Source organism: Ascaphus truei, chromosome 10 (genome assembly GCF_040206685.1).
Source record: "Ascaphus truei isolate aAscTru1 chromosome 10, aAscTru1.hap1, whole genome shotgun sequence".
In the NCBI taxonomy this organism is placed as follows: Eukaryota; Metazoa; Chordata; class Amphibia; order Anura; family Ascaphidae; genus Ascaphus; species Ascaphus truei.
Window position 1 is genome coordinate 34,232,470 of NC_134492.1, and position 27,970 is coordinate 34,260,439.

The following is a 27,970-nucleotide window of genomic DNA, read 5'->3' on the forward strand; positions in this document are numbered from 1 at the left end:
GGGTGAAGTATATTTATTTTATTATGATACATTATGTGCACTCGCCATACATACGTTTACTAAGAGGTGTACTTCCTACATGCGATATTATTTATATATACACACCTGCTTCTTTTTTCCCTATTTTAAACACTGAAGGCTGCACACTGTCTCCTTCACTCTGACTTACAGCCTCTGTTTTGCACCTTTTTTACTTTTGTTTTTTTTACTATGAGTCCTTAAGATCCCCCTATTGGGAAAAAAAAAAAGTTTCTCCATTGCTGGCAGGGGAAGAACAATTAAGAAATTAACTCCAGCCACCTGCAACTGGGCGGGACTGCAAGTTACCTGAGCTAGAAATATGTCAGAATAGACTTTGGCAATCTGTGTTTCTAGTGACCTTGCTTTTGTTTATTGGAATAGATCTGCTCAGGCTATTGGTGGTTTTTATCATGTGAACAGCTATACTCTGACCTGCACTGATTCACATTTACTCGGAGTGGTGACACAGTAGGAGAGGGGGTTGCCTTGTTTCATTTCAGTCTTTCACCTGAATCTTGCCCTGATTCTCCAGGATTCCAGGTACATTTTAAAGTGGAATTCTATGGGATGGGGGGGGGGGGGGGGGGGGGTAAATTAAGAATTTAAATTAACTTGAGTTAGTAAGCATTATATGCATGCAATGTCTTGTATATAATGTATACCCTGTTCAGTTATGTAACCATGTATTTGTCATCCTAACTCTATCCCCAGGACATACTTGAAAACGAGAGGTAACTCTCAATGTATTAGTTCCTGGTAAAACATTTTATAATTTTATAAATAAATGTGTATGTACCTGTGTAAATATCTGTACAAAGGAGAGGGGGAGAAGGCTTGTTGAATTAACAAATGTGTTTTTTAAATGCGACTGGCAATGTAACTAAAAGAATCTTTAAGCCGTTATTCTGAAAGCAGCAGGGGACCTCTCCTTACATTTTCTAGGCAGTCCCATAGGGCTGAACAGCGTTATTTTCAGCTCCGGGCATAACTTTGTTCCCAAGATTGTTGCCGGTACTTCCTGTTTTTTTAAACCATGTGATGTGGGAGATTTACACCGCCATCTTGTTTTCCCCCGCAGGGGACAGAAATGTGCTACTGCCGCACGTTACTTAAAGCAGCTGTCACCCCATCTCCCTTTTTTTTTGTTACCCAGATGGCAGCCAGGGGGTCCTTTGCAGGGGGCTTCAGCACTCTGATTCCCCTGGGGGGTAAAAGATAAGATTTTGGGGATTGCTGCTGTAACACGCGCTGCATCACGGAACACTGTGTTGCAAGAGCTCCGGGCATGGAAAGGATTAAAGTATCAGGAGATTAACGGATTTCCATCCTTAAATCCCTAGGAAATAAAGTCACGTTCACATTATACTGTGCTCTCTGTTTATACTCGGGAGAGAAGTGGGGGTTTGAGAAATCCCCTTCCTCACTAAACATGATCAAGCGCAAACGAAATCCGTTAACATCAAATGTAATTCAATCTTTTGGGCTGAGGCCATCACTACGCGATGGGCTTCACTCTGCTGTCTGAGACTGACACGTAGACTCATGCAGGCGCCAGAGGCGGATTTCCCACCAGGCTGACCAGGCTACAGCCGAGAGCGGAATGTTTTTTTTGGGGGAGGGGGGCAGCAATTTTTGTGAGTTGTGAGGGGGGTGCTTCTCTGGAGCAGCCCCCCTCCTGCAGTGTCATGGCAACCTGACGCCACATTGTCTCATGACGATGCGTTGCCATGACAATGCAGCAATGCCGCCACTGCACTGCGGAGGACGGCTGCCCCCGAGCCTATGGTTGTCAAAAAGGTAAATCCGCCACTGACAGACACCTATTGCAAATATACATTCAGATGCCTTCTCACCCCGATTTATTGCCAGAGGTTTACTTGTGGTACAGAACCCTCTGGACCTGGAGACCTTCAGATACTTGGGGGGGCTTACGCTATACCCACCGAAGGGGGCCGATCTGACCATTTTCAGATGAAATTTCCCACTGACAACTTTGTTTTTTTTGACTGAAATTCCCCAATTGGCTGCTTAGAATTACCCCCTGAAGGGGGTTATTTTATATGTAGTCCAAAAGCTGCAAAGCCTTGAGACTTCAGGAATGTAAAGTATTGGTCCAGATTTTATAATAAACAGCATTTATATGTCTGCAATAAAATGTATTTTATTTTTTATTGGGAAAACCCTTCGCTTATCTTTTTGGATCACAAGGCAGGGGATGTACCTACTATTCCCCTTTTTGGCACTTTTTTACTCGCCGTGACTTATTTTATGTCTGGTCGTAGGCACTACCAGCTTCACATTGCAAAGCCAGTTTAAGACTGCACGCCCGCCTGCGAGGCTGGCGGTGCGTGCAGCCGATTTCACCGCTCTGCAGGGGGAAAGACAGGGGGGGGGCGCGGCCGTGACGTCACCCAGCAGGTTCGCCCTCATTGGCAGAACCGCTGGGGGCGTGACCTTGCGCTCCGTCACGAGTCCTGATCTCAATTCTCTTGAGAGCAGGAGTTTGTCGGTGCAGCGCAGCAGCACCCCCTCGCAGCAGGCCCGGCCCCAAGGAGGGGCAGTTCTTGTCCCTGCAGCGTCCGCCACAACCGGCGCTGCAGTAGCCAGCGGGGACCAGGCCTCACACTGAAGACACAATAGGTAGAAGCAGCTGTCTGTAAGTAGCTTTACTGCTATACACTTTAACCCAGACTCTGCTAAAAAGACTGTGTAATACAGCAGACATAAGCATATAGGGGTCCATGTTAAAATGGATATGAAGCAAAAACTGACACCCTGTGGATGCTCATTTGCATGTCATTACCCAGAGTCCCTGGTTGAAGTGAAAGCATTGTGAGGTAATAGGGAAGGCAGGGTTGTGGACCTCTCTGAGATGTGAATGTGCTGATAAGTGATAATGTATCATTATCTTTTATATGCAAAGGGGAAAAATATACCACAGCATTGTCAGGAGGGAAGAATTTAATAGGCTGTCCAATGTCGCAGGTCAAAAGCAATAATACATTTTACCTTTTTCATTCTGGACACAGGATTTAAGGCCTTTTATTCAGTATGCTGTAAAGACGCCCTGTACTGTAAAAAAAAATGTTTAATCCCATTCATTTGAATAGCTTCTCCAGACTGGGAACCCTACTTCACCGCATAAGGAATAGGGACATAAACAAGTCATTTTGGTCTGACGTGGGACTGCACCTATTATGGTGGTATAATCGCAGTGCAGTTATCTGCAAGGGAGGTAAGTTGGAATTCCAGCTCAACCTTATCTTGCTCTCATAAATCATCGAAACAGAGGACAGACGTTTTCTCCATGCAGTCTGCAGGGCAGGGTCAACATAAAACTTGCTTTTTCTGGGCTGTGACGTTAAGCATAATCCTTGACTCCGGGTGCTTTGGCTTTTATCCCAGAATATTTCTTCTCGAGCTAGTTAAAGATTGACACGGTTCTTTTATAGATTTAGCTTGATGAAAGCTCCTGGAAGGCTCAGCAGGTGCCATTTGGAAGCCGAGAGCACCATAGACCAGTATTACATACAGTAGGTGTATGCCGAGAGTTTTGTAATATCTGTATACCTGTAGCTACAGCGCGGGGAGGATTTTGATCGCATGGTAGCCTAAATAATCACATCTAAAAATGGCAAACTTAAAAAAAAAAAAGAATCATTAGAAAATCATTAAGAAAAACGGTGATGAAAGATTTTAGTTAAAATAGTGCAGAATTGCAATTAATCAAGATGTCTTACTTATGTCACATATAGTATGATAAGGTACATTACAGGCCACTCAAGCAAATAAATGGTAGATGTGCATATTTTTGCAGTTAATTCAGATTTGAGTTTACATTCTAACATTAACCAGCAGAGCAGAGATAACATCCATGCATTGTCTGTAGAAGAATTTAAAGTCTGATGTACATGCTTCCTCTATTTGGGAGAGATGTCGGCCTCTGGGAACCACTGATGTCTGATACTGCACAATCTCAGAATCTGTGAGACTGATTACCAGTCCGTGAGAGTAGTTAACTTTTGGTCACGGCCATTTTGCCATGACCAAATTTCCACCAGCGTTTAGACGCCACTCACTTCGCAGCCAGGATGTTTCTCCACTGGTCACTTCGCTGTAAGCCCCTAACCTTACCCCTTGCCCCAAAAACCTCTAATCTTGACCCCCAATACTAACGCTACCCCCTAAAACCCTCAACCCCACACCCTGATCCCCCTACCCTAAAAACCTCAACCTCACACCCTGATGTCCCTATCCTTAACTCCCCTTATTAGCGAAACGGCCAGCAGCGGAGTGGCCGCTGCGACCAAATGTCCAATTCCAGTTGACATGTGTAGCTTGTCGTCTTCTATGTGCACATGGCTTTGTCCCTCCTTACACCTTGCTGCCTTTCATTTGCTCGTCTGTTTCCACACTCTATCTGTTCCCTGAGGCCCAATTGTATGCATGCTATATCAGGGGGGGCACGCCTCCCAGGGGGGCGTGAGGTTTTCTGAGGGGGGCCCGGCGCTTACAGTGACCCTGCATGATTCCCCACAACACTTAAATTACATGCCGGGGAGTGCGCAAGGCCTCTCTAACTCCCTCTTAGCTGCTCTCCGGCGACACATCACCATGACAACGTGACGTCATAGGATGCCAGAGAGCAGGTAAGAGGGAGGGGTGCGAGCAGGGAAGCGCAAATAGAAGATTCTGCGCACCCCTATATCATTCCTTTGATCTTTTAGCCTTGAGTGAGGCCGGGTGGGATCTCCATAACAATACTCCCTGTACTTTGTTGGCTACTGAGAATTCATGCAGTTTCCCAAACCTTCCTAACTTTCATGCATTCCCCTGTGTTTTAGGAGAAAAGGGGGACATTGAGGAGGATCATGGGAAAATAGGCTTGTTGTAGGTAACCGGTTGAGTGGCCGAGGTCCCAAATCCATTCCATGCCGTTCTGCCACTGAATTTAGAATGTAAATGGTGGGTTCCGGTCTAAAATCCACTTTGCCAAGATCACAAAAGTAGCTCTGTAGCTTCCTTTTCTGTCTCTGCTCCACAACGCAAAAGGGAATTAGAGGAAGGGTCCAACCCAGAAGACCCCATCAGTTTATTTTGATAAGTAGTGGGCTCTGTGGGCCTAGACGGAATCTTTATGAATAAACTGTATCCTGGAGACAGCCAGACAGCTCAAAAACACATGTGACTGTCTTGTACATTCGGAATATATTTTTCCAGTTTTAACAGCTGAACGTTTATTTGCTGTACACTATATATACTGTAGGTAGAGGGGTTTTGTCACTTATTTTTTTTTTACTCGCCAGAACTTATTTTGTGCTGGTTGTAACCGCTACCAGCTTCACATTACAAAGCCAGTATAACCATCCTCTCCACTGATGAGACCTAAAGGGTTGAAACGGCTGTCAGTGAGCAGGTTTGCTGGCCATGCACTGCTTTAACCCAGGCTGTGCAGAAACGCTGTGTAATACGACAGGCATAATAAGCTTATAGGGCTCCATGTTAAAATGGATAAGAAGCGTAAAAGTGACAGTGTGTGCTCATTTACATGTCATTACCCAGAATCCCTGGCTGCAGCCTAAGCATTGTATGCTAAAAGATAAAGGGGGGAAAGCAGGGTTGCAGACATGCCTGAGAGGTGAATGTGCTCATAAGCAGTGTTTTTATTTGCCTAACAGCTGTTGTGAAATCCCAGAGAGGAATGTGGCGCACTGTGCTTTAAGGCTTCACTGACACAGCAAGCTTCTGACAGGTCTGTCCAGTAATATTCTTGTGAAAACAAGTAGTTAAATCTAACCGAGGGGTTCTTGAACTTCTCAGCATTGCTACTCATGTCTGGTTTCCCTTATACCGCTGGTTATCCCACAGCAAGCAGACAACTAGTTTGCCCCAGTTACCACTTGTGACATGAGTGGTTATTGGAGTTAGGGGGCAGAGAGTCCGGGCAATATTATAAGGATAATGTCTAGCGTTGCACGTAAAGCTTGTGCAGTTTTCCTCTCTTTGCGCCAAATAAATCCATCCGGTTTAGGTGGCGTTTAACCTCTGCGCCAAATGTAAGAAGAGATTCATACACGTGTCTCTGCTCGCAAATTGTCGCAGGTGCAAATATGTTCTCCTCGTTTGGGTGCAAATAGTACGATTTTGATTCAAATCTCCCTGTGAGTCAGTATTTACAAATCATTGCAAAAGGGATGAAGTCATGGAAAAGTTACTCTTGGTTTTCAAGCTTATGAGTTCACATGTCAATTAGGCATACAGAGAAACTTGCCTAGACAAGTGAGAGTACCCCTTTTGAACAAGCACTCATAACATAATTGATACAAGTAATTAAAAAAGTAACCTTTATTAGTGTCTGTGGGTAAAATAGGTGAAGTACATAAACACTCAACACAATTAAAACACGTATTAAACTATTTGTCTCTGAGTCTAAGTCATAGACTAATGAAGGTAGTGTTTGAAGGAATATAGTGTGACTGGCACCATGTGCAATAAAATCAAAACAGAAGAGAGGATTTTAATTATTGCAATATAAAATGTATAGGGTAGGGTGCCTCAGTGTGGTGTGTGTATTATATTTGAAAGGATCTGAAGTGTGTCACATAACTGAAGTGTAAATCACACTACTTTCAAACCACATCTGATTGATATGTAGTTTTCTGACAATATGTAGATGGTATAATATATTTGGTAGTTTTTGCTAGACCAACATACTCAATGCTAAATGTGGCCCAGTTTGAATCGATTTGTCAGAAAAACCAACAAGGGGTTAATAAATATCCTTCAATACAACGCTGGGTGAAATCAAGTATCAAAAAAGAAAAGTAAGGCTACTGCGTAGCTAGGGGTGGTGAGGCTAGATTGAGGAAACTATTAGTATATAGTACTTATATTGTTTCCCCCTGGTCAGTGATTGTTACAATGTTATTATAGCCTCAGATGAGCACCAACAGAATTTACTTAATAGATAAATAGTGAGATAGATAGCTGCTCATGTCCCCTGTGAAGATAGCAGGTGTGTTCGTAAATAGGCTAGCTGATGTCTCTAAAATGATAAAGCCAATTATAAAGGGTTAGCTTCGGCTGCCTATTGAGTAAAAAATCACTCTATGTCTGCAGACCTCTATATATGGTATAGGTTAGTGATTGATGTATATACTGGCCGCCCTGTTGGGTCAGTCCATGTAGATGTTATAAATGGGCTGGCTATATTGACATAGACACATTTGTCTCAGTAATCACTTATCATCAGGGGCGAATGCGCCCTGTCTGCTGATTATAGGTGACTGTGTATAGTCTCTGTGGTGCCCTGCAGCCGCTATGGCGTACCCTCTACAATTCAAGGGGGCTGTGGAAGGGCTGCTGTCTCGGAGCGTTTAGTTCCTGCTCCCGAGTGGCGGCATCTGTTGAGTCTCCGCCCGGCATGGTGTAATCATGAACACCGCTATATAATGAACTGCCGGGTGGAGCTCCACAATGAAGCAGCGGCTATTACTCCGCGCTCTAAACAGATGTCGCCGCACCAATGCGCGTGCTGACGTCACAAAGGACCGCCCACCGACGTACGTTTCGCGTCACACTGACGCTTTCTCAAGGTGGCCACGGAGCCACGGAGCGCGGAGTAATAGCCGCTGCTTCATTGTGGAGCTCCACCCGGCAGTTCATTATATAGCGGTGTTCATGATTACACCATGCCGGGCGGAGACTCAACAGATGCCGCCACTCGGGAGCAGGAACTAAACGCTCCGAGACAGCAGCCCTTCCACAGCCCCCTTGAATTGTAGAGGGTACGCCATAGCGGCTGCAGGGCACCACAGAGACTATACACAGTCACCTATAATCAGCAGACAGGGCGCATTCGCCCCAGATGATAAGTGATTACTGAGACAAATGTGTCTATGTCAATATAGCCAGCCCATTTATAACATCTACATGGACTGACCCAACAGGGCGGCCAGTATATACATCAATCACTAACCTATACCATATATAGAGGTCTGCAGACATAGAGTGATTTTTTACTCAATAGGCAGCCGAAGCTAACCCTTTATAATTGGCTTTATCATTTTAGAGACATCAGCTAGCCTATTTACGAACACACCTGCTATCTTCACAGGGGACATGAGCAGCTATCTATCTCACTATTTATCTATTAAGTAAATTCTGTTGGTGCTCATCTGAGGCTATAATAACATTGTAACAATCACTGACCAGGGGGAAACAATATAAGTACTATATACTAATAGTTTCCTCAATCTAGCCTCACCACCCCTAGCTACGCAGTAGCCTTACTTTTCTTTTTTGATACTTGATTTCACCCAGCGTTGTATTGAAGGATATTTATTAACCCCTTGTTGGTTTTTCTGACAAATCGATTCAAACTGGGCCACATTTAGCATTGAGTATGTTGGTCTAGCAAAAACTACCAAATATATTATACCATCTACATATTGTCAGAAAACTACATATCAATCAGATGTGGTTTGAAAGTAGTGTGATTTACACTTCAGTTATGTGACACACTTCAGATCCTTTCAAATATAATACACACACCACACTGAGGCACCCTACCCTATACATTTTATATTGCAATAATTAAAATCCTCTCTTCTGTTTTGATTTTATTGCACATGGTGCCAGTCACACTATATTCCTTCAAACACTACCTTCATTAGTCTATGACTTAGACTCAGAGACAAATAGTTTAATACGTGTTTTAATTGTGTTGAGTGTTTATGTACTTCACCTATTTTACCCACAGACACTAATAAAGGTTACTTTTTTAATTACTTGTATCAATTATGTTATGAGTGCTTGTTCAAAAGGGGTACTCTCACTTGTCTAGGCAAGTTTCTCTGTATGCTTAATGATCCTCTTACCCCTGGCACCTAACCACAGACAGTAGCTAGAGCTCTCTATCCTTCCCCCCACTCCCCATTACTACACATGTCAATTAGACTATGGGTGTGAAGGCTGCATGGTAACAAGGTTGCATGGTTGTCATAACCATTGGTGCATCAGACGTGTGGAATGTGTCATGTGTCTGTAACCTGTCTCAGCCTTTCATTAGTGTGTACAGTAGTTTTGCTGACGCGTTTCGATAAAGTCAGATATATTATCTTCTGATAAAGCCATCTAGTACACTGCGGTCTTACCCGATTGGAGGAAACTGAATAATCATTTAGGATGTAATAATTTTTTTTTTTTTTTTCTTCAAAATAATAGGGTATGTTTGTTAACTAATTAAACTGTCAAACATTTCCCAGTCGCTCCAAAATAAATATATGAAGAGGAAAACTATAAAATAATATTATACTAAACAGAACATTTAGATTAGAAGTAGCTGAAGCCTAACTTATTGATTCTGTATATCTGTATTGACTGTGAAGTTGTATTTATTGTTCTGCATGATTTCGGCATTCTGTTACCTTTTCTGATGCATACAAGTAAATGTTCCGTTTTCACTGAATCCTTCGTTAATAGGCTTTTGCCTTTAATTGCTTATTGAATAATGTGTATATATAGTTTTAATTCCTGACCTGTTGCGAGGGGGGGGGGGCTTGAGTTGAGCACCCCTGGTTTAAATGACACACCATCATTTCATACAACATATCTAATTATTGTCTTTAATGCATCAACACCTCCAAATGCTTCCTTTTGAAATAAAATTAAAATGTACCACGTTCAATTCACTGGTTTATTTTAAGCGGACAACATAACGGCTGTTTTGTTTTTTTTGTTTTTAACATGTATATTTTTTATTGTAGCATTGGGGTACAGAAGGGGAAAAAGGGGTAGGGGAAGTTGTTAAGCATTATAATACATTGACATTTGTTTTTTTCACATAGGGAGCTTAACTTATTGAACATTCGTAGTCGTTATGCTGTACGACAATTGTATAGGTCAGTCACTCGGGGGATAGGAGCTGTATTTTAATCACCGAAAAATGTGACATCCTTCCTAAATATTGATGGAATATTGACATTGCCATTAGAGATGTGTGAAAACTGTCCCAATAGTGTTCACCAAATTTCTCGCAAGATTTTTAATTTTTTTTGAAAATGTCCAATTTGTGTGCGGGATTTCGCCGTGCTTCACAGCGCTAAAATACATCAATGGCAGAATCCGTTTTAGATGCTGCAGGAATCTAACCCAGAGATTCAGATCCTCTAGCAAAAGCCCCAGTTCAGGATCTGGATCAATGTAGGGAATTTTAGTCAAAACAAAAAATGCTTGTGAAATATTTTGCACTAAACGAATGGTCAGCGTGGCAAAGTACTGCAAACATTCTGCCTGTGTCTTACTATCTTGCAGCATTCTCGCCCTCTGTAACACTTAGGCTTTGGTCCCGCTGCGTCCGGCGGTGCGCGCGGCCGCGTGCGCATTCCTCACCAGCAGGGGTATCCTTCTGAGCCGGTCCCAGTTCCCCCTCACTGTGACGCGTCAGCCGCCAGGGGATGCGAGAAAATTGCGATCCTGAGCGGTGACGCGTCACGTGGTGCACTGATGAGCCTATCAGCGGCGGGAGCGGGATCTGTCAGAGAGCTTCCTCCACAAGGTGTGTGTGTGTGTGTGTGTGTGTGTGTGTGTGTGTGTGTGTGTGTGTGATACGACCGTAGTGATGCGCTGGTAACCAGATGCTGCTGATTCAGACCGCCTCCTGCAGCCCGGGAGACCGACCTATCCCCCCCTGCTGCAGCCATCCGTGGGGGGAGGGGGGATTTACGGGAGCAGTGGAGGGAGGGAGGGCGAGAGTAGCGGGTCCCTCTGCTCAAACCACGCCCCCCACTTCCTACAGACCGCAGGTAGCGGTCAATTGACTGTCCGCGCGCCGCCTGTCTGCAGCGCGGGCACGCTGACTGAGGGAGCGGGGCCTTAGCCTAACATGATAACATGCTGGGGACGAGGGACCTTTTTATCTTAGTGTAACGGGTATTCCACCCCACCCAATCGCAGATATAGTGTGGATGCGGAGAACATACAGTGTTACCAGGTGTGGTGCTTTACCTGTCCTGCTCACAGGAGGGCTGAGCTTCCGCCACGGGGAACCTGGGGCAATTATAGTAATAATAAGAGTAACCTCGTACTCGGTGCAGCGCCTCCACCTGCGATGGCTCCCACCAGAGGGGGAGTGATCCTCGCAGGACAATATACAAATAACTCGCACACCGTAATGTATAATAACCAATACCGTTTACTTAGGAACATAAGACACATATACTGTCAACATAATAACTGGTGTCCCTCTCTAGAGGCGACACTAACTAAGGCAGCTCACAGGACGCTTCCCCTACACCGGGTGATCCCACCCCGTGTCCATTTGATCCCCACCCAATGTCCTGCACTCTTGCAGAGAGAGGATATGGGTGACTGCGCAGTCACTATTAAACTAATGGGCACGTTGGTGCACTTGTGGATCTAAAGTACCTGCCGAGCACTCCAGTGCTCGGATCGGCAACGGCTTCGCAAAGGATCCGTCGAGTTCCTGCCGACCGACAGGATCCACCGTCCGGGGAGATCCAGCCAGGATAGCCTCTGCAGCCTCAACGAAGAACTGCGCCCAACCTTCTGCACGGATGCGCAGCGTCAAGGGAGTCCCTAACTGACTCCGTGAACTAACGTGACACTCGCTGTGCTATAGGCCGTCCCTACAGCACAGCAACCTTGAATGGCTTAAGGGGAAACTCCTAGGGCCTACGGGATAGCCTATCCTATGCAGGTGGGTCCCTTACCCCCTGCACCCACACTACCTAACCGCTCCTAATCCTGGCAGCAACGCACTCCAACCTAACACTAGGCCCTCTTGTCCGCCCTCACAGCACTGACCGCAGTGAACGGACAATAAGGCACCTCACGACCCTAAGGGCAGCGTCCCTTGTCAATTACCCACTAGCCTGGTGGGGAGTTGGGGCCTACCTGGGATATGGGGGACCTTACTTGGTGCAGGAGCTTAACTCGCTCCCTACACCCTTCCTTCCCCTTCTGCTCCCAGCTCCAACTGATGTAAGTGACAGGGTCCCTAACCTTAGGGCTGTCCCTGGCAACACTCACTCTACTGGGTGAGTCAGGGCTATCTCGGGCCTTGGGGGTTGCTGGCCTAGTACAGGGAGTCACTGACTCCTGCACCCTACCTCCTTCCCTTGGCTGCTCCTGGCTCTGACTAACTGCATAGTGCCAAACCCACACAATGTATCCCTTTGCTCCTGCAGTGTCATCCTCCAGCCCTATTGGCTCCCTGGGGTCATGTGGCTCTGCCCCTATGCACCCTGGGGGCTGCCAGTCCTGCACTGTGCATGCGCGAGCTGTCTGTGGGCCTCCCGCACTATCTGGCTCCTGCGCATGCGCAACAGCACTACTAATGGCGGCTTCCTTCACTCCGAGCCGCCGGGACCCTCGCGACGCGACCGCGGCCCTAGCAACGGCCTGATCGCGTCCCTGGCAACCGGCCGCATCTCGGAGGTAGCGCGCTGCTCCATGCTCCGGCCCCCACCTTTGAATGCAGCCGTCGGGTCCGTCGCTGGCTCCGGCGGCACCCGCGACCGCGCTGCTCAAAAGGAGGGGGGTCTCTAGGAGCCGCGGGAGACCAGGGCTACATTGGTTGTTTTCATAACTCTGATTTTTGTGAATGCTAAACTTGCCTCCCTTACTGGTTGTTAAATCACAAAAGTGATGTGTTATTGTTATTGTCATTGTGACCATGCTTCTCCACATGGATGAGTGCTTTGGACTTGAACAAAGTATGTAACAAATAACTTTGCTGCCAGAGCTGGTAATGTGTATGGGAAGTATCAGTCTCGACATTATCTTATTATTTTGTACATTTGTAGGAAGCGGGAGGTCCCCGGAGCTGAACCCTTTTAATTTCAGTTCCTGAGATACTTACCTGCAAAGCTGGCACCGGATACATTTCCCCCCTCCCACCCCCGGGGAAACAAAATGGCAGTGTAAATCTTCCATTGCGGGCCATTAGGAAGCTGCCATGTCATAACGTGATCTGTCGTGGATTCCCATTGGTCTACATGATGCGGGGGGGATTTACAGGTATGTATCCCTGGGAACAGGGTGTCCCCAAAGCTGAAATGTGGTTCAGTTCAAGAGAACACCCCCTCTAAAAAGAGTGGGGAGGGGCCTGTATCTTAAGTAAGTGCCATGGTCTAATCTGCTAGGGTGCCAATTGCTAAGGCAAGGCTGCTATGTTCAGTTACTAATTTGAGCGAATAGAGGGAGAAATACCCCCTAAAATTCAGAGACACAATAGTATCTGCGTTTGTCATCTACAAACTGCTCTAAAACTGTGCTCTGATCACTGCAAGTCTGCAACTGTTACTGCATTCCTGCTGCGGTTTACGCCCCTAATTAGCTCCTAACTGCAGCAGTATTATATTCAATTATCCTGGGAATGCCTTCAGTTATAAAACCATAAAAATGGTGGGGAAAGTGGAAAAGCAGCAGACCCATTATTGTAACAAACTGGTTTTGTGACCAGATGCTGCCAGAGCTTTGCATACCAGCCTTCCCTTGATGATGAGATTACACATTGAGTCTATGGAAATTCAGTTTCCTGTAATTCATGGGCCCAAGTAATGGTTTAAAAACAATATGGCAGTGTGTATTTCGCCTCTAAAACTAGGTGTGTATAATTTAGTGTGCAGGATTTCAGTATTTTCTAGCAATACATTATGTAAATCATGAGACATTAGAAAAGGACCACTGTGTAATGAGGCCGTCGCTTTGCATGGAACACACTAGAACATACAGTATTAAAGGGTGGGCATGTTCACTGGTGTTTTTGATTCTGACGATGTTTTTTATATTTTGGTTTTGCCAAAGCATGGTTTTTTATGTTTGTTTTTATTAAAATAAAACCAAAGTGAAAAGAATTGGTCGAATTATGTTACTTTAAACTTTGCAAATGTTTACGTTATTGGGAAAAAAACACACAAACTGATGTAAGTGATAATTTCTTAGGTTATAGCTCGACCTTTGCTCGGATTTGAAAATTCATTCCATTGAAGACTGAAGCCTCAAACTTTAACTTTTAGAATGTGCATATTCTTAAAGCATACAGTATATACATTATATGACCATGATATGGCAATGGAAAAAAACCTTTTGCTTCTTGGAAAACAATATATATGTTTTATTTTACTATTGGGGAGTCCGTCGTTACTGTACTTTGTAAATATCCATTTTTTTTTATGTAACCCTCCCTGCCCTAAAAGGGTTTACATGGAGTACTGCACATGGCTGTGCTCAGTCTCTCATACGTTGTCAGGGTGCTGGGCCCATGTAGGCTGGGCGTGGATATGCAGATAGAATAACGATGGGCACCAGGAATTTTTACAGTACAAACAACAGCTTTATTCACAGCCGTTCATAATGCTCGCCATAGAACAGACAGATGCCACATCCGATATTAATTGGTGGCATATATTATGGTTACTCTGTGTGCTTCTTCCCCTGGCAGCTCTCACTCCTACACTGGGGAAGTACCTATGCATGTTTCCCTTAGTATTATATAGAGTCACTATGCAGGAGATTCTCAATCATGCCCCATCTCAAGTGGCTTATGGTAGGGCATACAGGCTGTCCTCGGGGATCAGTATCCATGCATATTGGGACAAGAGTTTACTTTGGATCTTCTAGAGAGGCCGATCCGATTTATGCTTCGTAGCTTCTACTCTGAGAACTCTGCATTAAGCCATTCTCGCTTCTCTTCCCAAAGGAGAATAGTCTTGGGTCATTGCTATGGGCGCCAACTATATAGGGCACGTTCCTCAACTGAAAACAATAAATAGTGACAGGACATCCTTAATACACATAACTATACACACAAATCTATTTACAGGACTCACGGTGAGGCTTCAGTCTGAACTATGACAAACCTGTTTCTAGAACATAGGGTGAAGCTAAATATACAGTACCCTTCTATCTACCTATAGTGACATCACGGCTCACAAGGCATACAAAGGAGGGGATATCCCTTTCTGCATAGTCATCCTGCATCACATGATCAGGAGGGGAGTAACTGAAGTGATCCCACAGTTAATCCATTAAGGTCTTTAGCCCCTTAGACTGACTAGTAGTCCCCAAAAGAGGGGGGGGGACGCTACATTTTTATTTTTTATTTTTAAATGGCCAATGCCACCCAAACAAATTGCAATGCATAACAAAGTATTATTTATTTTATTTATTGATAAAATGTTTTACCAGAAAGTAATACATTGAGAGTTGCCTCTCGTTTTCAAGTATGTCCTGGGCATAGTTAATATGACAAATACAGTTACATAAATGAACAGGGTATACATTATATACAATACATTGCATGCACAGTTAGAGAAGATATATATTATAGGCTTATGTAACAGTTACAGACCAGATTAAAATGTGAGACAGCCTTAGATTTGAAAGAACTTAAACTGGTGGTGGATTTGAGTCTCCGGTAGGTTGTTCCAGTTTTGGGGTGCACGGTAAGAGAAGGAGCGGACGGATACTTTGTTGAGACTTGGGACCATGAACAGTCTTTTGGAGTCTGATCTCAGATAAGTGCTGCATGTGGTAGGGGTGAGGAGCTTGTTCAGATAGACGGGTACTTTGCCCAGAAAGTATTTGAAGGCAAGACCGGAAAGGTGAACTTTGTGCCTAGACTCGAGTGATGACCAATCTAGTTCTTTGAGCATTTCTCAGTGATGTGTGTTGTAGTTGCATTGGAGAACGAAACGACAAATTGAATTGTAGAGGGTGTCTAGTTTGCCTAGATGGGTTTGGGGTGCCGAGCCATATACTATGTCTCCATAGTAGATAATTGGCATTAGCATCTGCTGTGCAATACGCTTTCTGACCAGCAGGCTTAGAGAGGATTTGTTCCTGTAAAGTACACCTAGTTTGGCATAGGTTTTGGATGTCAGGGTATCAATGTGCATTCCGAATGTTAAGTGGGAGTCAAACCATATGCCTAGGTATTTAAAACTAGTAACATGAGTTAGGGTGGTGTTAGCGTTGGTTCTGATCTGGAGCTCCGTCACTGGAAGCTTTAAAAATGTAGTCTTGGTCCCAAATACCATTGTTAGTCTTGTCAGTGTTTAAAAACAGTTTGTTTTGGGAAATCCAGTTTTCGAGTCTCAAAAAGTCAGACTGAAATATGTGTTCAAGGTCAGAGAGGCTATGGCTGTGTGCATATAGGATTGTGTCATCCTGAATCACAGCATATATTATTAGGGTATGCTATTGTACCTCCATTTCAATTTTGGTGGCATTGCATTTCCCCCATCAAGGGGCTAAGCCTCCAGTTTCTGGAGTTGGTAGTAACTGAGTCTTCTTGGAATCATTAATATGAAGGTTGCTGAAAAGGCCATTTCCATGTAGATAATGTTGATGTGTTTTTATGATCCTTGTGTTAAAATAATTCTGTTCCTTTAATGGGTTGTGGAGACAGGACTGGGGTGTGGAGGATCTGGGGCTGCCCTTGGAGGAAGCACAGCCAGGGAGCGAAATGTCTGATTCTCTGAGCAGTGTTCGATAGCACCGCTGAGCTCGGTGAAAGGAGGATGTACATACTCTAGGACCTGTGGCCAATTCAGAACTGCTGGGACAGCCGTTTCAACTGCTAATATAAGTGCAAGAACCTGGGTACCAGCCCGTTCCTGGACCACTCTGGCCCTGTCCGATTGGCAACATCCACAACCGAAAACAAATGCTCCAGATATGCAGCAATGGTTGAATAAAACATTGAGCATGCCTAGCTTTGTGCAGATTCACTGTATAACAGTCATACCCCGCATTAGCGTACGCAATGGGTCCAGAGCATGTATGTAAAGTTAAAATGTACTTAAAGTGAAGCACTACCTTTTTTTTTTTTTTCCCCACTTATCGATGCTTCGGTACAGGTAGGGAGCCGGTATTGCTGTTCGGGACATGCTGACAGGTGCATGCGTGACTGCCGTTTGCCTATTGGGTGAGGGGAATCAGCGCATCACTCCTACGGTGGTCTGTAGGGCAGAATAAGTGTCCGTACTCGCGAAGTGAGCGTACGGACACAGGGGAATGGGGCTATTGAAAATATGTCCTTACTCGCGAGTGTACTTAAAGTGAGTGTCCTTTAAACTGGGGTATGCCTGTACTTGGTTTATACTTAAAGTTGAGCAGGTAACATTTAGAAATACACTAAAAATACAGTTTGTTTATTCAAAGATATTGTCCTGCAAGCAATGCTAAGCCCATTGATATAACACAGCTTGGTAAATATGGGCTAATATATTTTGCTTCCGTGGGTCTCCTATCATTCAGTTTTAAACTAGGCTCTGCAGGACCGTTTTGCATAAAAATGGTAATATTATGTGGTCACTCGGCGTTTTTGCTTTTTCCAACAACTGGACTGCATAATTATCACCTGATGATGTTACACGTTGAATGCATTGGATTTCCCACAAGCCGTATGCATTATCAACGATGACAGACGTGTCCAGTGACCAACGAACACAAACCCACCTGTGAGTCACAAAATGAACTGCTCTATGATTTCCTCCTAGTGCCGGCGCTGACATGTGTCACATTCCAGTCCTGGGACAAATGATGACACCAGACTAATACAGCTGTGAAAGGGAAGAGATTTGTTGCTTTCATTACTGAATAGTTTTGCCGTCAAACTGCTATTAATCTTCTTGCTGCCAGACGTTCGGGCCCCTCCCGAGTACCACCGGGGTCGTGACCATGTGATCGATATTTTTTTTTTTTTTTCCAGTAATGATCACATGGGCGCAACCGCCCTCCAGGTGCGGTGAACATAAGTGGATGAGGCTCTCTACTTCCGTTATGATCAACTCCTAGAAAACAAGCCTTTTAATGATGACATACCTGGTACACCATTAGGACACTCTAAAGGTTAACACATTAATTAATAACACAGTAATAGGGCTTATTTATTTATTTTCAACTAAGAAGTCAAATGTATTTTACAGCAACATTCCAGTTGCTGAGATGCACTAGTTAAGGGGTAGGCAACCTGCAACTCCCGAGCCACATGTGGCTCTTTCCGCTCCTACTTGCGGCTCTCTGCAGGTTGCCGACCCCCATTTGCTGCCTGTCCCCCTCACTATCCTGGCGGTGGCTGCGGCGGGGCGCTGGTCGGATCTCTTGTTGCCGCCGGACCTGGCGTCTCCCCATCTGCTTGCCTGCCTCCTGTACTGTCCCACGCCGGGTTCTCATGTCGGTGCATGCTGGACGTGCGTGTCGCAAATTCTGGTGCAAGCCGACGTCAAAGAGCCTGGCGTGGGGACAGTACAGGAGAGTCAGGCAAGCAGCTGGGGAGACGTTGGGTCCGGCGGCAACAAGAGGCCCAACCAGCACCGGCCGGGCCCCCCCCTGCAGCCACCACCAGGATAGTGAGTGAGAGAGGCTGTATGTGTGTATTAGGGGGGAGTAGTGCATGTATTATGTATTTGTAAATGTCACTGGTTTGCATAGAAAAACAATGGAAAAAACGAAATAAATGGACTTATTATTGTGAGGTGCATTTTGTTCCCCCATATATTTTGTCGGTATGTTAATGATTATACAGTATATACCTATTAGTGTGTGTACAGTGTGTGTTTGTGGCGGTGTAATATTCATGCATGTTTTGCTGTTCTCAGAATATTTTGGAGAAAGACATTTTTTATAAAATGACTCTTCTTCCTTGAGGTTGCACTAGGTGGAAGTGTGAGGTGCTGACTATGGCATTGAACTTGAGCACGTCCGGTTCAATGCTACCAGGACTATGATTGTAGTTCAGTCGTATTCTCTCTGTGCAGCTAATGGAGAGCCCCCCAAAGTGCACAACCCCTTATGCTGCTGCACAGAGTGCCAGAGATGTAGCAAGATTGCTCAAAACCGTTGATTTGATGACCTCTTTAAGTCATGTAGAACTAATGACCGTGATGCACTTTGAGATAAAATGATGCATTAAACAAATAAGTAAATTCATTTTAAATTCTTTTGAATGGTGTATTGGAAATGTTTGTAAACTGGGAAGTAATCCCCTTATATCCTGCCTTTTTTGTTCTTTTTGTCTATTAAATACCCTTTAGGTTTTCTAGTTGCTTCTTAGAAAGAGAGAGCACTGTGCGTACATCGAAGTAGATATTAATTGTGATGGATAAAACAAGATATGTAGTATGTTTTCACTTTGGTTTGTGCCTTTTTTTTAAATTGATGTAGCCAAGTCCCCTGTTCGTGCCTGCTGCCCCGCGACCCCTACCTCGTTTCTTCCGCTGCCGCGGGTCACTCGATGGGCACGTCTGGAAGGTGGGGGCCAGTGCAGGGAGCGCTTTGGTGCTCCGGGGCTCCCGAGCAGGGCGCCGCCATCTTACTATAGATCACGCATGAGCAGTGAGTCCCGACGGCCCTGCAGACTTGCGCATGCGCAAGGCAAGTGTGAGGGGAGCCCGCGAAACCCTAGCCTACCAGGGAAGGCTCTTAGAAGGGACTAAAAGTCCCATGAGCCTCAGCAGCGCCCCATGTGATGCCAGGGAGCCAATAGGGCTGGAGGATGGCCCTGCAGGAGAAAAGAGATACAGTTCGCGGGTTTGGAGCATGTTAGGCAGTTGGAGCCAGGAGAAGCTAGGGGAAGGAGGTAGGATGCAGGAGTCAGTGACTCCCTGCACTAGGCCAGCAGCCCTCAAGGCCCCAGCTAGCCCTGAGTCACCCTGTAGTGTGAGTTGTGTCAGAGACAGCCCCCAGGATAGGGACCCTGTCACTTACTATATAGAGCTAGTTAGGGACACAGCAGAAGCTGCGCGTCCATCCAGAGGTTTGAGCTCAGACCTTTGCTGTTGCTGCATCAGCCATCCGGGTTGGATCGCCCCGGCCGGAGTTCCGGTGTACAGTCGACATCAGGATCCTTTGAAGTTCCTTGGCAGGCCCGGGCACCGGAGTGCCCGGCAGGTAATCTAAGCGTGCACCAACGAGTCATATCACCTTCACAAGGGACATAGTGGCTGCGCAGTCACACATATATACATCTCACTTGAGGGTGGGGTAATACTGTGTGGGGTTACTGGACACTGGGTGGGATCATTCGGTGGAGGTGGAGGTGAAGGTAGCGTCCTGCGCGACGCCGAGTTAGTGTCTCCTCTAGGGAGGGACACCTGTTGGTATATGTGTATATGCTTATGGTTGCTGCCAGTAAAGTCCTTGGTTGTTTTACACGTTGTGTGGAGTGATATATATATTTCCTGCGAGGAACCACTCCCTCTCTGGTGAGTGCCATCGAAGGTGGAGGCGCTGCACCAAGTACGAGGTTATTCATATTGTCATACGCGCCCCAGGCTCTCCGTGGCGGAGGCTTAGCCCTCCTGTGAGCCTAACAGGTAAAGCACCATGCTGGATAATGCATATAGATCCCCTCAGATACACCCTATCTGCGATTGGGGGGGGGGAATATGGGTTACATTAAATATGCATATATAAATACGATTTTCTTCTATTAGTCTCAATTACTTTCACCAGCTGGGGGATGAGAACATTCAGGGTTTCTATTTTTATAAACGCAGTTGGCTTTAAATAGAGGTCTGCCTCACAGTGTTGACAATAAGTTTTGTTTATATAGTGTATATCATTTGTATTACTAGGGATGGGAATGCAGTTTGGTAGTGTGTGCTTTATAACTACAGTATATTATGACATTATGACATGGTCCTTGAAATTGTGAGATAACATTTCTATAAACAGAAACATACTTTGGAGTCTTGATCAGAGGTTGCATTTTGAATTTTTCTGTATCATGTGTAATGATTAGATTCAAAGGTATTCTGATTAATAAAAAACATACTCCCACAGTGAACTAATGGCATTTTTAGTGGCTACATATTTATGAATGATGCCTTACAATGAAACAAGTATAAGTATTTTAAATCTTTTTTGGCAAGTCTAAAAGTTATTTGCAGTGACAACAAAATGGTGTCTAGGGAAGTAGTTTTAAAAAATTGTTTTATTAAGATCACCACGAATATGGAACCTGATGAACACAGGAATTAGTTTGGTCCTTGGTTCCAGTGGAGTCTCTATTGCTTCTGCTTTGACTTGCAACTTTGACTAGCACTTCAGGGTCTTTTCACTGAGGAGCAACGCTACAAAATTGGTAATCTACCATAGCTCCATATATCTGTCAGTATTTTACTGTAAGTATGACTTGGGGGGGGGGAGGTGGGGAGAATAAGATGTTATATGATCTTAAAGTATAGCAACCAAGCACTTTGATAGTATCTATTCAACCTAATCTTAAAGTAGCAATGCAGGTTTCATTTATTTATTACAGGAGTGAAGAAGGGGGTCTCCGGAGTTGAACTACGTTCATTTCAGCTCTGGGGACACCCTGCTTCCAGAGATACTTGCCTCCTAAGCTGAAAGGTGTGCCTAGCGAAATGGCAGCGCTTAAATGTCCTGCGTCACTCGGGCCAATAAGAAGTTGTGACGTCATCCGGTGCGGCTTCCTATTGGCCAGCGTGACCGGGACATTTAAACTTCACAGAGATACCAGTACCCCCTATGGAGGCAAGTATCTCTGGAATCGGGGGGGGGTCCCCTGAGCTGAAATGAACACGGCTCCGCTCTGGAGACCCCCTGCTTCAGTCCTGTAATAAAAAAACAACAGATGAAACCTGTATTGCTGCTTTAAATTCTAATGACAAGTAAAACATTTATTTCAAGGTGGGAAGCTGGTAAATTACCCACAATGTTATGCTTTGTAATGTGTTATCAAGAGAGCAAAAGGCATTTCATTTCAGCCCACACACATTTTGACAGCTGCACATTTGGTAGGAGGGAAAATGTGGGGGATTGATGCATAGCTTAAGTTACAGTACCTTGTGACAGGAGAGGCTGATGATGCAATGTTCTGCCTATAAATTGCTTTGTTACCTATGCCACCTGTTTATGATGCTGTTAACACTACAGTGCTGAAGTGGATTGCAATGTGCTTCAGACCGCTCAAGCGCTGACCTATCCAGCTTAAGGCCTCGGGCATGGTGAGCGCTGATCCGTGCTGATCCGTGCTGAGGCGCGCTGCTGCTCGGCACTGAGCCCCTGCAGCCGCAATGAGAGCGGCTTTAGCAGGGGCTTCCGCACGCCTGCGGAAGTGTGTGTCTTAAATCTTTCGTTTTTTCGCTTACCGGAGCGCAGGGCTGGTCACGTGAGGGGTTCGCCCAATGAGGGCGAACCAGCTCTGTGACGTCACTGGCCCGCCCCCCAGACACGCCCACGGATGGCGAGCGCTCTAAGGCCAGGGAAAGCACCGCTTTCCCTCAGCCTCAGCGCGCCTCCGCACGGCTTCAGTCTCTATGGACTAAGCCTAACCTTCACGATGCCAGAGGGACATTGCTGTGCATTGATGGGCTGGGGGCCTGAAGGAGGCAGCACAAATGTTAACTAAATCAGGTGATCTTCCCACCAAGAAAGAGGAAGGTGTGTGTGTGTGTGTGTGTGTGTGTGTGTGTCTGTGTGTGTGTCTGTGTCTATATATTTATATCTCAAATAAAAAGATCACTTGTGAGCACATTTACATGTCTTAGACATGCAGAGCCGGACAACCACGGGATCCTCATGCAGGGGCTGAAGCAACGGGAGGTGTCCGTAGGCACATGAGCCATCGCATATTCAGTGCCAGTGTTCCCTTCTGTTCAGGCGTCCCGAGTAGTAAGTGTAGATTGCACGCATGCAAACAATAGAGGCTGTGCTTGCGCCATCCTCCTGCACCGTCAACTAGTGCGATCACGTGACATCAGCCAGGAAAACGAGGCGTCCTGGGTAACCATGGCGATCACAAAATGAATGCGGGCTGTGAACGGACCTACCCTAGCGACGAGCTGAGGTGTTTGTCCCAAAATTGCAAAGCACACCTCCCCATAAGCATGATGTAAAGGACGATGGTTGTGTGATAAAGTCAGAACTTAATAAAGGGCCATCAAACATGAGGAAGTGGTGTCATAGTCAATCATGTAAATGGAAGCAGCAGAACAGCTTAAACCTTGGGGGAGGGAGAGGGGGGCAGAGCGTGTTTTGGTGCATTGCACCTGTAATAACCCTTCCCTGGGCTATAGAAGAGGGGCCACACCTGTGTCCTAATGTCTCTATAGTGGTGCAGGCGATGCTCAGCGGTTCTTTTACCTTAATTCTCAGGGGCTGAGAGTCCGTGCAGGGCCGGTATGGTGAGCAAGAATTAAAATGGTGCCAGGAACTTTTCTGTAACTTTATTTGACCAGTCCAATTGAAACGATAAAGAGGAGTGGTTTTTATACAACGTACATCTTATTAGATACATATGTACAAGTATTCCTTAACCATGAGCGACATGAGTAGGGGCAATCTATCTCCCTAGCATCCTACCCCATTCCTGGGAACATAACTAAGGGACATACTTGGAGTGATCAGACGTCCTGGTTCAGCCAGGACAGACCTGTTTTTTTGGGGACTTTGTACAGGTTCCTGACTTCTTCTTCTCTCTCTTTTTTTTTTTTTTTTTTTTTATGACCCAGCAAGTTTGCAGCCACTTGTGCGCATGTGCCATGGGAGCTCGCAGTTTGCGCATGCACAAAATGTGTCCCGGTTTGTCTTGGGGTATGTGTAGGGTGACCATATTTTCCCCAATTCCCTAGCAACTCCCCCAGGTCCCCTTGAAGAGAACTTGTAACAAGGAACTCACTATTCTACGGTGGCAGGGGACCAATTCGAGAATATATCTATAGGGCCCCTCCACTGGGATGCTTTCCCTTAATTACAGAACTGAATCTTATTGATGAGATCCCCTCACTCTAGGCCCACTAAGATCTGATCTGGAATCTTCCATCCCCATCTTATATACACCATAGTGACATCACTAGTCACTGACTACTAGGGGAAGGGTTATGTTCCTACAAGGTATCTTCACTTGATGTCCTCACTAGACACTTTCTAGAAGGTGGGTGTGGCTCTGTTTGCCCAGCAACTCCACCGAAGGGAATAAAAGACTGTTACCCTATAGTTAACCCCTCTAGGAACCATTCGCCTAATTAAATAACATAGCATACACCCAAGGGTGCTACACACCATTTTTGGTGCACGCTCTGTTAAATGAAATTAGCAGCCTCTCACATCTGGTGCAGATTGTGGAAGTCCAGGCACTGTACGCCACCTTTTAACTTGAGAGATTTTTAGAAGCAGGCTGGAGGGAGAACGATTGATGCACAGAGGTGCAGCCTTCTGATACATCTCATTACAATATATGCGTCATGACAATCCCCAAATCGCAAGCTGATGGGCAAAAATTAGAGCAAAGACCATACAGTGTATATTGATGAAAATAACAGTTTTTGCTTTTTTTTACGGGGGGTTCTACGGGCACACAATTTCCGTGTCAGACCTACTTGGCAGTGGAGGGGACCCACGAGTTATGCCCTGCCAGGAAGTCACGCCCAACTTCCTGTATTAGCCAGCTTGGTGTGCCCTCCTGCATCACCGGCTGGGCACTGACAAAAGGATGTTGTGTAAAAATAGGGAGACAGGGTTGGGGTTCTGCAGAATTTTCCAATATAATTATAGGGTTCCTCAACAACAACAACAACAACAAAAAGGTTGGGAACCCCGCTCCATCAGAACATATCCAACTAATATACCTCTATTAGTCTGTCCGGTGCATTCCACAGGATGATATTTTTGTCCCCTTACGTCACCATTGCTTTAAATAGAGAAAGGTGTTAGAAAATGCCTTTATTCAATCCTAGTTAGTATTTGAGAATGTCAGGGGTATTTGAACATATCATCTAAAAACGGTCTTTTTTTCAGTCTACTCTAACCATTACATTTTTAATGTTTTGGGTTGAGCTCTTATGTGGCTTTAATAATTAAACCGCGCTAAGAAAACAGTCATGATCTCTGAAAGAAGTGGGTAACAAATGTCACCACCGTTGTCCCAAAAGTGCTTGGTGTTCAGCTTTATTCTTGGTGTAATTTGTTGCAGCAGCTGGAATATGCCAGACATCCCAGAGCAGAGCGGCGGCTGCACTCAAACCAATGAACTTCGCTCCATCAAAGTCAATCTTTCTGTGTTGCAAAATGAAAGGTGGACGTCTGCCCAGATTAGCCATACAAGCTATATTTGGTCTTTATACCATGGCAGAAATATCTTCAATATAACTAGAGCAGGTTACTCTATATTCAGTCCTATAATAATCATAATCTATTTTTATGAGATCAATATTTCAGTCACTCAGGTTGTATAGCAGATTTTTACAAAATCAGTCCTCGTGCTAATCTAAACAAGGCAAAATTAATACATAATGTATCATTAAAATGCCATTCTGTTTACCTTTTGGGGGGGGGGTTTAAGTACTATTTTTTTATGCCATATTTTATGTTTGGAGAAAGTGTTGTCTAAACATTGGATTAAATGTCCAATTTAGGAATGCAGGATCAATATACGAAGTATGTAAGTACAAATATAGGATGAAGTATCTGACGTCTAAATTTAGCATAGGTTGAACTTGATGGACGTTTGTCTTATTTTATTTTCCGGTGTAACGGTGTAACGGTGTAACGGTGTAACGGTGTTCGGCTTAAAAGATTTTATCTTTGTTTTACGGGCCCTCTTTTTGTGAGAGAAGCATCTAAGGCAGAGGTAACCAGCTCCAGTCCTCGAGGGCCACCAACAGGTCAGGTTTTTAAGGATATCCCTGCTTCAGCACAGGTGGCTCAGGGAACGAATGACCTAACCTGTTGGTGGCTTTTGAGGACTGGAGTTTGCCACTCCTGATCTAAGGAAAGGCAGGAGGGAGCACTTCGCAGGAAATAAGGGAAATTAACTAATTCCCAAGTCTTCCAAACAAACAAGACAACGTACAAAATAATGACAAAATGATTACTGTATGCCGCTCTGCTTTTTCTAAGGGCTTTATAAAGTTCAGTCCCCAGAGGTGGCCAACAGGAGGGGCCTACAGGGAAATACATCCCTAAACAAGTTGCCTTAGTAAAAATGAGTTACGTTATAACAGCAATACAAGTTTTCAATATTTTTTTTATTAATTCCAGGATTGAAGCAGGGGGTCTCCGGAGCTGAACTGTGTTCATTTCAGTTCTGGGGTCCCCCTTCTTCCAGGGATACTCGCTTCCGTAGGGATAGAGTTATCAAACACACTAGAAAATGAACTACCAGGATGCACGTTAACAATGTCACAGTTACTGCCTTTCATTCGTCTGGTTGTTGAGTTTGTGGGGATCAGAGCCTCAAAGTAGCAGTGTGCCCTATATATCCATCCCAGCAACATGAGGGCTTGAGTAGCAGCAGGTCTTGCAGCATCAGCGATATGGTAATATGATCCATGGGATTTACCAGGATCCGAAGATAATCTGGTGTAAATGGCTTCCAAACCCTGGGAAGTCTTATGTCTCTATTTATTGCATTAGACGTATCCCAGAATAGTGCAGTTTAACTTTAACCACTTACAGGGCGATCTATCTACATAAACAACGTGTGAGTGGAAGGTGTGACTGCCCATTTTCTGCCTGCGTTGGCATGAATGTGACCGATATTGTTAGCCAGAAATGTTTATCCCACTGCAGACCTGGCAGATTTTTTTTTTATATGCAAATGCAAGATATAAAAGTAACACGCAGAGCATCTCCTCTTATAAACTCTTTTCAATGATACGCCGGTGACGCATTTGGTGCAAAGCGTGGAGAAAAGACTTGGATACACTGACACAAGATGAAAATTATGCAATTTATGCCAATTGTGCTACAGATACGTTTTCAACACCTCTTCCTTAATGTCAGAGAGCCATGTATATATCTCCACCATCCCCCCAACCTCCACACACACACACACACACACACACACACACACACACACACACACACACTACTAGGGCAGAATGTCTGTGAACAATTAGCCTCCTTATTGCGTAAGTGGCTTCAACTACATGTCTCCATTTTATACCCAAGGATGCCGTGTGCTAATGCTGCAAATAGGGTTGCCAGGTGTCCGGTATTGAACTGGACTATCCTGTATTTGGATACTCTGTCCAGTAAAAAATGAGAGGTACTGTAATACTGGACATGTATGTTCCTCCCTGGACATAGTGACCTGACGCACCTTTCACCATTGAGTCCAGTATTTTTGGAGAAGCCACCTGGCAACCCTAGTTGCAAAGTGATCTGCAAAGGGCCCCCAAGTTGTTTGTTTTTTGTCGTTGAGGGTCTTTGTATGTAGAGAGTAATTAAGTCAGCTTGTGGTATTGTAGAATTTATTCCACAACACCCTATTACGCACTCTGTTTTTTTTTTTTTTGTTTTTTTTAAACTTAAGTAGTTGCAGCAATCGCCCTTTTTTGTTCTTTGTTCTTTTATTAAGATCACGGCATCTTGCACCATTTGAGAAAGGGTGGCTGCTGTGTAACCCCTTCATTACCAGTGACGTAGGTCAAAAGGCCAAGGAAAAGCAATACACATCTGAAGAAAATGCAGGCTCAATAATACCTAGGTGGGTGCTGTAACAGGGTGCATTCCCTGTTCAATAGCGAGACAGGGAAATCCTGTTCGCACTGAAAAGGTTAATGCCTCAACTGACTCGTTAGGGGTATAAAAGTCCACAGAGACTCACTACAGGAATCTCTAGCACAGAGGGAAAATCTGTGCTGCCAGAGAGATCCCAGGGGAAGAGGCACTCTGTTCCAGGCAATGCTGGTCCCTGGAACCTGCCAGAGGGAACCCCCCCAACAGACACTCTGCGCACATCTCCTACCCATGTGCCCTACATTTACAGATGTAACCAGCCTTACTGTGTCTGGCACCGGGGCGGGCTGCGTGACCACGAACGTGGGTGCCCCGGTGCCGGAGGATTATCTCTCTGCGGGGGGGTCTGATCCAGAAGCATGGATTCCCTGCAGCAATGTCGCGGTAGCACTATCTCCGGAGCTGTGGCTTTTTGCCCTTTCGGCTGCGTTTC

General features: G+C 45.1%; 1 protein-coding gene across 1 annotated transcript in view; it reads left to right on the forward strand.

Annotated features, from left to right (window-relative positions):
• The first annotated feature begins 438 nt into the window (after nucleotides 1-438).
• Nucleotides 439-27,970, forward strand: part of PALMD (palmdelphin) — a 59,944-nt gene continuing 32,412 nt past the window's right edge. Inside the window, exon 1 of the mRNA XM_075616489.1 lies at nucleotides 439-561. The gene's annotated coding sequence lies outside the window, so the exon portion shown is untranslated. The remainder of the gene's footprint in view (nucleotides 562-27,970) is intronic.